General features: G+C 25.0%; 1 non-coding gene across 1 annotated transcript; it reads right to left on the bottom strand.

Moving 5' to 3' along the window:
* Positions 1 to 2,340: 2,340 nt before the first annotated feature.
* On the bottom strand, positions 2,341 to 2,459 carry LOC112593349. Its single transcript, XR_003114597.1, has one exon. It is a non-coding gene; the product is annotated as a 5S ribosomal RNA (ribosomal RNA).
* Positions 2,460 to 10,120: the final 7,661 nt, after the last annotated feature.

Here is a 10,120-nt window from a genome sequence, read left to right as displayed (position 1 = left end):
GTATCCAGTTTTCTACCAAAAACCACTTTTCAAGTTGAAAATGTAAACATTTTTTTTCTGCTTCGCCGCTCTGTTCTGAATCTATAATACTATCAATAAAATAATACAAAATGTAAAGTATTAAATATAAAAAAAAAAACGCTTTTAAAATACCATAAAAAAATATTTTATGTTGAAAGTATTTGTTATTTTACTGTACTTTACCTAATATCGAGCTATCTATAATACTTTTAATACCACCAACTCTATAGGTCTAAACATAAATAATTATTATAATTAAAAATTATTCAAAATCCCACAACATTTTGTTTAAAATATTATAGACGTTTAAATTTTATCAGAATTTTATGAAAATCCGCACGCAATACTCTGTAATTATAACAACTTCAATATAAGAATGCATTAAATTATCTTAATCTACACCATAATAAAGTTAATTTAAACTAATGTAGGTAGGTACCTACTTAATAATATTGTTCATCTACAAATATTTATACGAAAAGTGAATTTTCTTATAATAGTAAAACAAATAGAGGTATAATAATATAAACATATGTATTACTAAATGTATAGAAGTTTTATATTTAGTAAAACCGGTGATATTGTTTTTATCAAAGCTTATTATTTATGTCTTCAGCGTGAATCATACGGGTGACTAGGTACTGACTGATGTTCCTATCTGTATTATTTGCGAATAGCAATTAATAATAATCATATAACTCGGAAATTCTTGGTGAAAATAGGTATCATGATTTTTTTTCTATAAATATTTTATATGTTTACGTATTTTTTTTTTCAGTTTAGAATCGACAACGCCGCCGGGAAACGGCTTTCGCGAATATTTACGAACTTAAACTTATTAGTTATAAGTTATAACTTATAACAGTTAAAAGCATAAAAGTTTTCTAGATAGATAATAGGAAAATTCCAAATTAACTTAGTTGGAAATATTACAAAAATTATAGAAGTTGAGTAGGTTAACGTAAAGGCAAACGATATTTTACACAATTATTTTCCGATTTTTATTTTACATTTTTATTTGACTTTTTTAGAATCTTTTTATAAAAATTGTAAAACGAATATTTTTTATAATGTTAATATTTTACAAATCAGGTCCGGCGCAAAGGCAGTGCCACCGGTGCACCAGCAAAGGTCCCCGCGCAAATGTGAGGCCCCGGAGATTTGGAGCTCACTACAGAAAAACAAACCATTAGTGACCAAATATAATAATTTAGAAAAGATGACATTATTAATAATAATATTATGTCTCACAAACTACTGTTAAAATAATAGTACTAATGTAATGTATTTATATTAACACTGGTTATTGACACAATGGCATGTTAAAATACAATAAATTATATAACATTTATAATATTATGATTGATAGTATCGTTTACTATAAATAATTATGAATATTTTGGTGGTTTTAAATGTTTTAATTGTAGAGTGATATTAATTAAAGTGTATATTACTATATTATATTACTTATATAAGTAAACTATGTCGAATGTCGTCATGCCTATAATATTCTTTTGGGATCTCAGTATCTTACTTGTGCTCTTTTAATTCTTCTAAAATATGTATTATTCATATTATTGCAGTATGCATTTATTTAATTTATTTGAATAAAAAAGTAATAAATATATATTAAATATATAATATTTGTTGTGTATTTTTTTTTAAATATGTACACAGTACACATAAATCATAAAACTTTAAAGAAATATAAAAAAAAAAATTAATATAATTTTTTACCGAGAATAAAGCAATAAAAAAAAAACGATCTGTTGTCACAAGTTATATACCTACCTCAGTACATCGTAATGCAGTATTTTCTATAAAGTATAAGGAATACTCAAGTACCTTATACCTGTAGGTACTTCAGTTTAACTATACGCAATTTGTCGTCATCATTCCGTAATTTACTCAATGGCGTAAGTACCGATATACCGAATTTCATAATTTTTACTAACCCAACGCCAGTTAAATATTTAAAGCCAATTAAAAACAATAAAGTTGAAACTTAATCCACTGCGGAACATAGTCTCGCCCACCGAGTTAAACTTAGCGTATGGTATAATAATAATACGAATATGAAATATTATAATAAAGTAAATAAAATATAAATAATAGATACCTAAATATGCGTTTGAAATGTTTGAATCTAAAATGAGTTTTTGCCGCTTAACGGATTAGATTGGGTTTTTGTGAAAATATTTTTGTATGGTGTAATTTAAAAATTGTCAAAAAACTCAACTTGTCAGATGAAAAAATATGTCTTTTTATTTTTAAGTTAAAATTGAAAATAAATATTGGTTTTATCGACAAAAAAAAAAAAGCCAACGGCACGTAGTGTTCCCAAGCGGTCACCCATCCAAGTACTAACTACGCCCGACGTTGCTTAACTTCAGTGATCGGACGAGAACTGGCGTATTCAACGTGGTATGGTCGTTGGCGATGATTCCGAGAAAAATAATAATATTTAAACATGACAAATATATTAATAACCAATGAAATATCATTCAAATGTCAATGCATTGCATGACAATGATATAATGCCAAACTATTGGTAAGTTATACATAAATTCTGACTCGTATCAAATATAATATAATATCATTTCTAGTTTTTACATAGGAATATTATGTCAATGATAATAGTATTTAAAAAAATAAACTGGCACAAAATCTCATGACGCTTGGCGCTTGCTGATTACTCAGATATTAGTATATTGTGAATGTATATTTGGGAAATGTTTGGATTTTTCGACGCTAGCATAGGACGGAAACTGAGCTCAATTAATTTGCCATATTCGTCAATAAATATTAAATAATAACATTATATTGAAGTAAACTCAACAATAAACAATATACATATAGCCCATATAGGTATTATGTGTAAATTGAGTTATGATTTCATAATAAAAACTTACTTAGGTATTCAAGTTGTCAATGCTAATTCCTAGTTTGTCAAGTTAATATTATTACGTATTGGTAAAATATTTTTATTTTGTATTTTTTACAAAATAAATAATGTCTTTGTCACTGTTTTAGAGTTCGTTTGACTACGTGGGTCTGTAGAGTGAATATAATTTTCCTTTTCGTCCATCTACTGAAGTATATCTTTAATTATGCATGCAAATGAAAAAATATTATTGTTGTGATTGTGGTGCGGGTGCAACTAGGGGGTGCAAAAGGATCTTAAGCACCCACTAGTTCAAATTTAGCACCCCTTATTTTTTTATACCTTATCTATACTCTTATTGTTTTAGTGAAATACCTTGGCTCTGTGAGGCATTAACAGTTTTAGCACCCCGTGTTTTAGAAGTCTAGTTGCGCCTAGGTTAGGAAAGTGCTTACAAGTTAAAAGACAAATTGTTATAGGTAATCATATCGCACAAAAACTACGAATGAATATTGTATAATAATAATAGTATAATATATTGGCGTACCTATTACTAGTGTATCATAAATAGGGCTAGGAACTCCATACCCTAAAAAATCTTAAAATATATAGGTATGCATTTAAGTCTTAAATCTAACTAATCAAACTTATACAATCTATTTAAAATTAAGTTTTTTCGTACAATTAACAATTTACTCATTCATACAAATAATTGTCAAATATGCACTTATAAAATGTAAAATGGTCAAATAAGCAACTATAAATTTTAAATATAAACTCGTATTGCTAGGAAACAAGTTTCTTTATTACTTACCTATGTTTTCGATGATTATTTAAAAACATGTAATCTCTTAGAAGTCTCGAGCCCTAATCATAAATGTGTACGACGGTGCATGCATTGGAAACGTGTAAAATTTTACTTTTATATTTTTCGACAAATATTTGTGAATTTTCGGCCAATTATAATTCTTTGATTATAATGTTGAGACAAACTATATTTTAGGTAATTTTTATTACCGCCATAAATGCGTTATTATTTGTAATAAAATATTAGCATTGTCCACTGGGCCGGCGCAAGCGTAGTCCGATCAGGCCACCTACACAAAGCCCCGCGCAAATGTAATACGGTCCTGCGGAAGCGGAACTTACTCAAAAAAAAAAAAAATCAAACATTAGTGACTAAATATAATAATATTCAGGAAAGATAACATTATTAATAATGATATCGTTTTTTTTTTTCAAGCTACAGTTGAAATAATAGTTTAGTAATGTCCTAGAGAACAGTACTAATGCACTGTGTATTTATATTAATGCTGGTTATTGACAAAATGACATGTTAAATATAACAAATTATACAAATTTTATATTGTTATGTAATGCTAGTATCATAGTATCATTTACCATAAATAATTATAGGCATTTTCGTGATTTCGATTGTAGAATGATTAACCAAAGAGTATATTATAAGTATATCGTAATGTCGATAGCATTTTTTTTAGGATCTCAGTATCTCACTTATTTGTGCTTTTTTTTATTCCTGTCCAAAATATGTATTATTATATAATGTATACATATTTATTTAATTTATTTGAACCAAAAAGTAAGGAATATAAATTAAATATTAATTTTTGTGTATTATTTTATTTAAATTATTTTGCACGGTATACCTCGCAATTTGTAGTGCCGGTCTTATTTGTAAACTTTGTTTTATAACGTTTGGTATTAAATTATTTGTATATTTAAGCATACTATAACTGTATCACAAAAATCAAAATGAATTAGGTACCCTAATAACACAAATAATGCCATCAAACACATTAATAATTGATCTAAAAACACAAATAATAATTTTAAAAATTACTTAAATCCTATAGTTTTTAAAATTAATTATTACAATTAAACAACAATTAATTTCATCAATCAAGTAATTATAATGAAACATTAAAAAAAACTCGTCATTTAATTTAAAATTATAGTTTTCATGTAAAAAAAAAAAAATGATTAGTGTTAGAATTTGCAGGTATCGCGGTAAAAACAACGTATGACAACTGATCATTAATAATAAAAATTGAAGACCTATTCATTTTTAAGTTCTAACATCCAAATAGTGGTGAATGTTGATAATCTGTGTAATCGCTGACAATTTGTGTAATGTTGAGAAGAATAATGGTCGATTCACACTATTCAGAACGCCGACGTAACGTCAAAATATCTTATGTTTTTAAAATCGTAATGTAAACATAGACCGACTTAATTATGTGACGTCTACATCACAAAACGACGGCATATTTTCTCGAAAACTATATTTTGACGTAGCAGAACCGGTCTGGTTCTAGGTCTGTTCGGATAGTATGAATGTTTGAGCGGAACGTTTCAGTCGACATCAACAATATCAAATAAACACTAAGTTTAACATTTATTTGTCTTATTTTACCTACAATTTCAGAAAATGAATGTATACTTCCAAAATAAATTCAAAATTTTTGTATTTTATTTTCCAATGCATTTACGGATATATGACGAGCTCACGACAATCTATAACTAAGCACTTGTTTTTCTACATCTCCGTTTATCTTAGAGCTAGGATAAGGTTTAACGGAATTAGATTTTAACGGAAATGTCTTATGTCCAACAATTGCCAAATGCGATAAGCATTCAGTACTAGAAAGGTTCTTTTCTTTTGATACGTTTAATTGATTTTTTTTTAGAGCTTTTTCAAAACTAGAAATACTTAGCAAAAATTTCATCATCACTATTCTTCCCGTAAGAACTTACATCCAAGACAATGAATTTATAATTAATATCTACAAGCGCTATCAACATAATTGGAAATGTAATTTTATAATTTGAAAAATTGTAAGCCGCACTATTTGGCAGTGCGAAAATCTCCTATCATGCTTTTTATTGAGCGCTCCCAAAAAACATTCCCAATGTTTTCCCAATCTTTAATTTTGGTGCTGATATTACTTCAACTAATAACTTATTTATTACGGCCATACACAGACTTCTTTAATATTATGAACAGTAGAATGTCCCAAGTGAAAACTAAATCCAATATTTTGAAATTAATTTGGTAAATCATTGTTGTTCATAATCTATAAATAAAATAATTTAATACAGAAATTAAATTAAATGTTATACAAAAAATTAAATACGTATAGTTAATTTTTATATTTGTTTATTTTATCACAAACATTTTTATATACACTAATTATACTATATATTAATCATTATATGTATAGTAGTATATAAATTTATTATACATAATAATATACATTATTATAATAAATTTTTAAAACATACAATTTATAGGGAAAATATGTAAAACTCGATGGATCTCACTCAGATGATTAACTTAGGAAAGTATTTAAAAACATAAAACCAAAAATGGACAAGCAGCATAAAAAAAAAAAAAAAAATATATAAGTATAAAAATTGCATATCTTTTATAATATTATTTTTTTAAAGAACGAGAAGCATATATTAACATAGCATCTCCAGAAAGTGAAGTGAAGAGTCAAATGACGAAGAAATTTTTTATCAGAACAACAAAATTACAGAAAAAGATATGAATTAGGAAAACAGCCTCTAAAATATCTAAATATTCATACTATACACACAAAGTCAATGTTTTAAAAACTAACGCCAATGCCTGTGGATTGCATTGACCAAAAATGCTTTATATGAATTAAATAGCAATATGCATAAAAATATAATTTTATAACTGTGAAAAAAATTTAATTTTTATTGATTAATATAATAATTTACTAAAAAAAAAAATTGATTTAATTTACTCTAATATAGGTATTATTAACATATTGTTTTATAATATATTATATTATATTTAACCTTTTAGTTCATTTATACAAATAAATCATTAGTGCTGTAATATTTTACCAGAATAAATATTTTTTAAAGCACACTTTTAAATTTCGTTCTATATACACAATTTTAGGGGCCGGTTGAAAGTGAACAAGATATTACATCGAAATGTAATAAAATTATGATGGTCACTAATGGAAAAAACAAAATCTCAAAAACATATTAAAATGTTACATAATTGCTAATAAAAAAACAATCCTTGTTAAAATAATCTCAATTTTATGATGTACCTACTATAATAACAATAAATATATAATGTAAATATTTTTATTTTTTTTAAAACAAGTTTATAATATAATATTGTTTTATAAGCGTACACCTACAATATATATATATATACATGTATTATTATATTTACCTTAAGCACACCATTAACTTTTTCTCGGCTGCAGCTTTTCGAAAAGTTGTATTTTTTTTTTTGTGATTTATCGTTCAATTTTAGTTAATAGAACATGAAATTGATGTTGTAAGCTCTAAAATATTTGTAAAATTAAATTTTTTCGTCTTACAAATCATATTGAATAATGTATAATATTCTCCAAAGTGTTTTATTTTCATTAACATTTTTCGTACTTATAATCTTCTATTATGTGATTGGTGTTGGTTACTTTTCTCTATTTACTCGTCCAAAATAATTGCCATTATTGCTAATATATTTTTATTTTTATTATTTTTTTTTGTTATTAAATTCTGGCATGTTGAAGAAGTAATTATATCATTACTATTAGAAATAATGAGCCTTAATTTAAAATCACTAGCCGACATTCCTGTACAAATTTCCATAATATGCGAAGATTTATAGTATGTTTAACGTTTCTAGAATTTCACGTGACGTAGCGTATCGTTAAATGTTAAATGTGAATGCATAATAAATTTAATGCGACCGCTGGCCGTAACGTGACGTCAATGTGACGTCAATGTTTCGTATAGTGGGAATCGACCTTAATAGTACCTGATACTATCTTTACAGAAACAAGAATGAAATAAGTTGTACATTTAATAAATACATGTTATAATATGTAAATTACTATTAAATACCGGTATATCTATACGAATTAATGATGTTTACAAGATGAAATATTTTCGTTTATAGTTCCGCGATGTATTATTATTTTTTTTTTATTAATATTATATGTTTTCCTGAGAAACTCTTATTAATTATATTATTAAGATACAATTTTTTTAACGTTGTGTAACAATTTATATCAATAATTACTTAGGTAAAAATATAATTTGATAACTTTTCTACAGTTTGTAAAATATTACTCGTATTATAAAATTTTGGGAATTATTTACATAATTAATCTGAAATGATAAAAGACCGATAATTCAACTAAATCCATAAAAATTATTTTTAGATTTTGTGTTGAACGATGGATGTGGGTACTGATCTTGCAATAATGAATGTTTTTAATTTTTTTTTTTTTTTTGTGTGTGGGTTCATAATCACCTTTTGGAACAGAAGAAATATTTTTATTTTCAACTTTAAGAGTAGTTTCTGATAGCAAATTGGACCAAGTCGCACGTTTTTGGCAAAAAATACAAATTCCTAGTTCTTTTTAAAATAATCAGGAAATAATATATTTTATAATATTTTAATTTATTTTGTTATTTTTATTTGTTTCAATGACTCAAAAATGAATAACCGTAGATAAGCTCGAAATTTTCACCAAACTTTATGTCAACATTTTTTGTGCACGGTTGAATTTTCAAAATATTCTGGCTCTTTAATTTGAGTGTTGAAATTTTCAAATTTTTTTCATTTTTTTTTTTTGCTACGAATGTTCATAAATAATAATTTTCCAGGTCATAAAACCTAAAAATGTAATAGGTACAAGGTTTCTTAAAAGTTTCATCTACTAATTCAAAAAAATCAAAAATGTATAGTCGCAATATTTTTTTATGAACATTTAAAATTATAATTTTGACAAAAATTCTTCAAAATGCAAAATAACGAAATATGGAAATCATATTTCAGTTAAACATTTTTAAATTAATAAAGTGTCTAATTTTTTTTAGTTAAAGATTGAAAATTTAATGCAAGATTTCATATAATTAGCTCATACCGTAATCGAAAAGTCTAAAAAATATATAAACTTGATTTATTTTACATAAACATTTAGAAGATAGAACATGAACGGAATTCTAAATTTAAACAATGAGTAATAATTTTAGTTATTTTTTAACAATTTAAAAATATTTTTCATAGAGATTTGAACTTAAACGTATATTACTATATTTTATAATAATGAAATTTTCAAAATATCTAAATTAATAGTATGTTATTGCTTATTTATAATTTATACCGTATTAATAGTAATAATAATAAAAAAGATGACTTTAAAAATTCATAGAAATTAGCAATTTATTATACTTTTAAGTATAACAGGCTGACAATCATCTTTGTTCAGAATCGTTTTTTGTATGAAATGATTTATTATTGAAATACAATTTTAAATTATAGTGTTCTACTCAATGACAATGTATTAACTAAAATTTTGGAGCAAAGTATAGTTACTTACTCACCCATTTTTTTTTCATTTTTTTTCTAACTATATCTGATATAGCTTCATAATAACACTGAATTAACGGATAATATTCAAGGTTATATGTAAAGCTTTTTTATTTAGTCATTGGTCATAGTGTTAAAAAAAAATTTCGTTACGTCAATAAATTGTTATCAATTAAATAAATATGAATTTCAAATGTTAAATTTATTCTGATGCAATTTGTAATGTTTTAATCATAATTAATAATACGTAAACAATTTTTTTATGTATTTTTTGATGAGTCAATGACATATTTTAATTTTAATACATCTTTCAATTATTTTCTTGAATACTATTTAGAAATTCTATTAAGTATTCTATTATGTTTTCATTTGAATTTCCAAAAAGATAAAATCCAAGAACTTTAAAATGTATCACTATAAGACCAATATTATAAATAGATCATCACTTGACTCATAACTGTAACATGGAATAATTTTTATTAAGCAAGTAGAATAGATAGGTACACATTTTAGGTACTTTACTTGTATGATAAAATACTTATAAAAATAGCTGAGTCAGCTGATTGTTCTAAAGAAATTGTTTAGCTTTGTATTCAAGTACATGATAGTTATATTTTTAATAAGCTTTAATTTGTTTATAGTTTCCAAGTATTTATCTGATTATAAATGTAGTTATTTTATCTATTAAGTATAAGTTTGTTGGATTAATGAATAATTTTATTTGCTTAATATACTATTGTTACTTATTAGTCACCTAAGATGTATAATAAATAGCTGTTAAAAGTCGCAAAAATCTCATTTTAAATTTTTACTCCATTTTA

The sequence above is a fragment of the Melanaphis sacchari genome, unplaced genomic scaffold (genome assembly GCF_002803265.2).
Source record: "Melanaphis sacchari strain LSU unplaced genomic scaffold, SCAv2.0 Contig1_pilon_pilon, whole genome shotgun sequence".
Classification (NCBI taxonomy): domain Eukaryota; kingdom Metazoa; phylum Arthropoda; class Insecta; order Hemiptera; family Aphididae; genus Melanaphis; species Melanaphis sacchari.
This window is presented reverse-complemented; position numbering and strand designations above follow the sequence as displayed.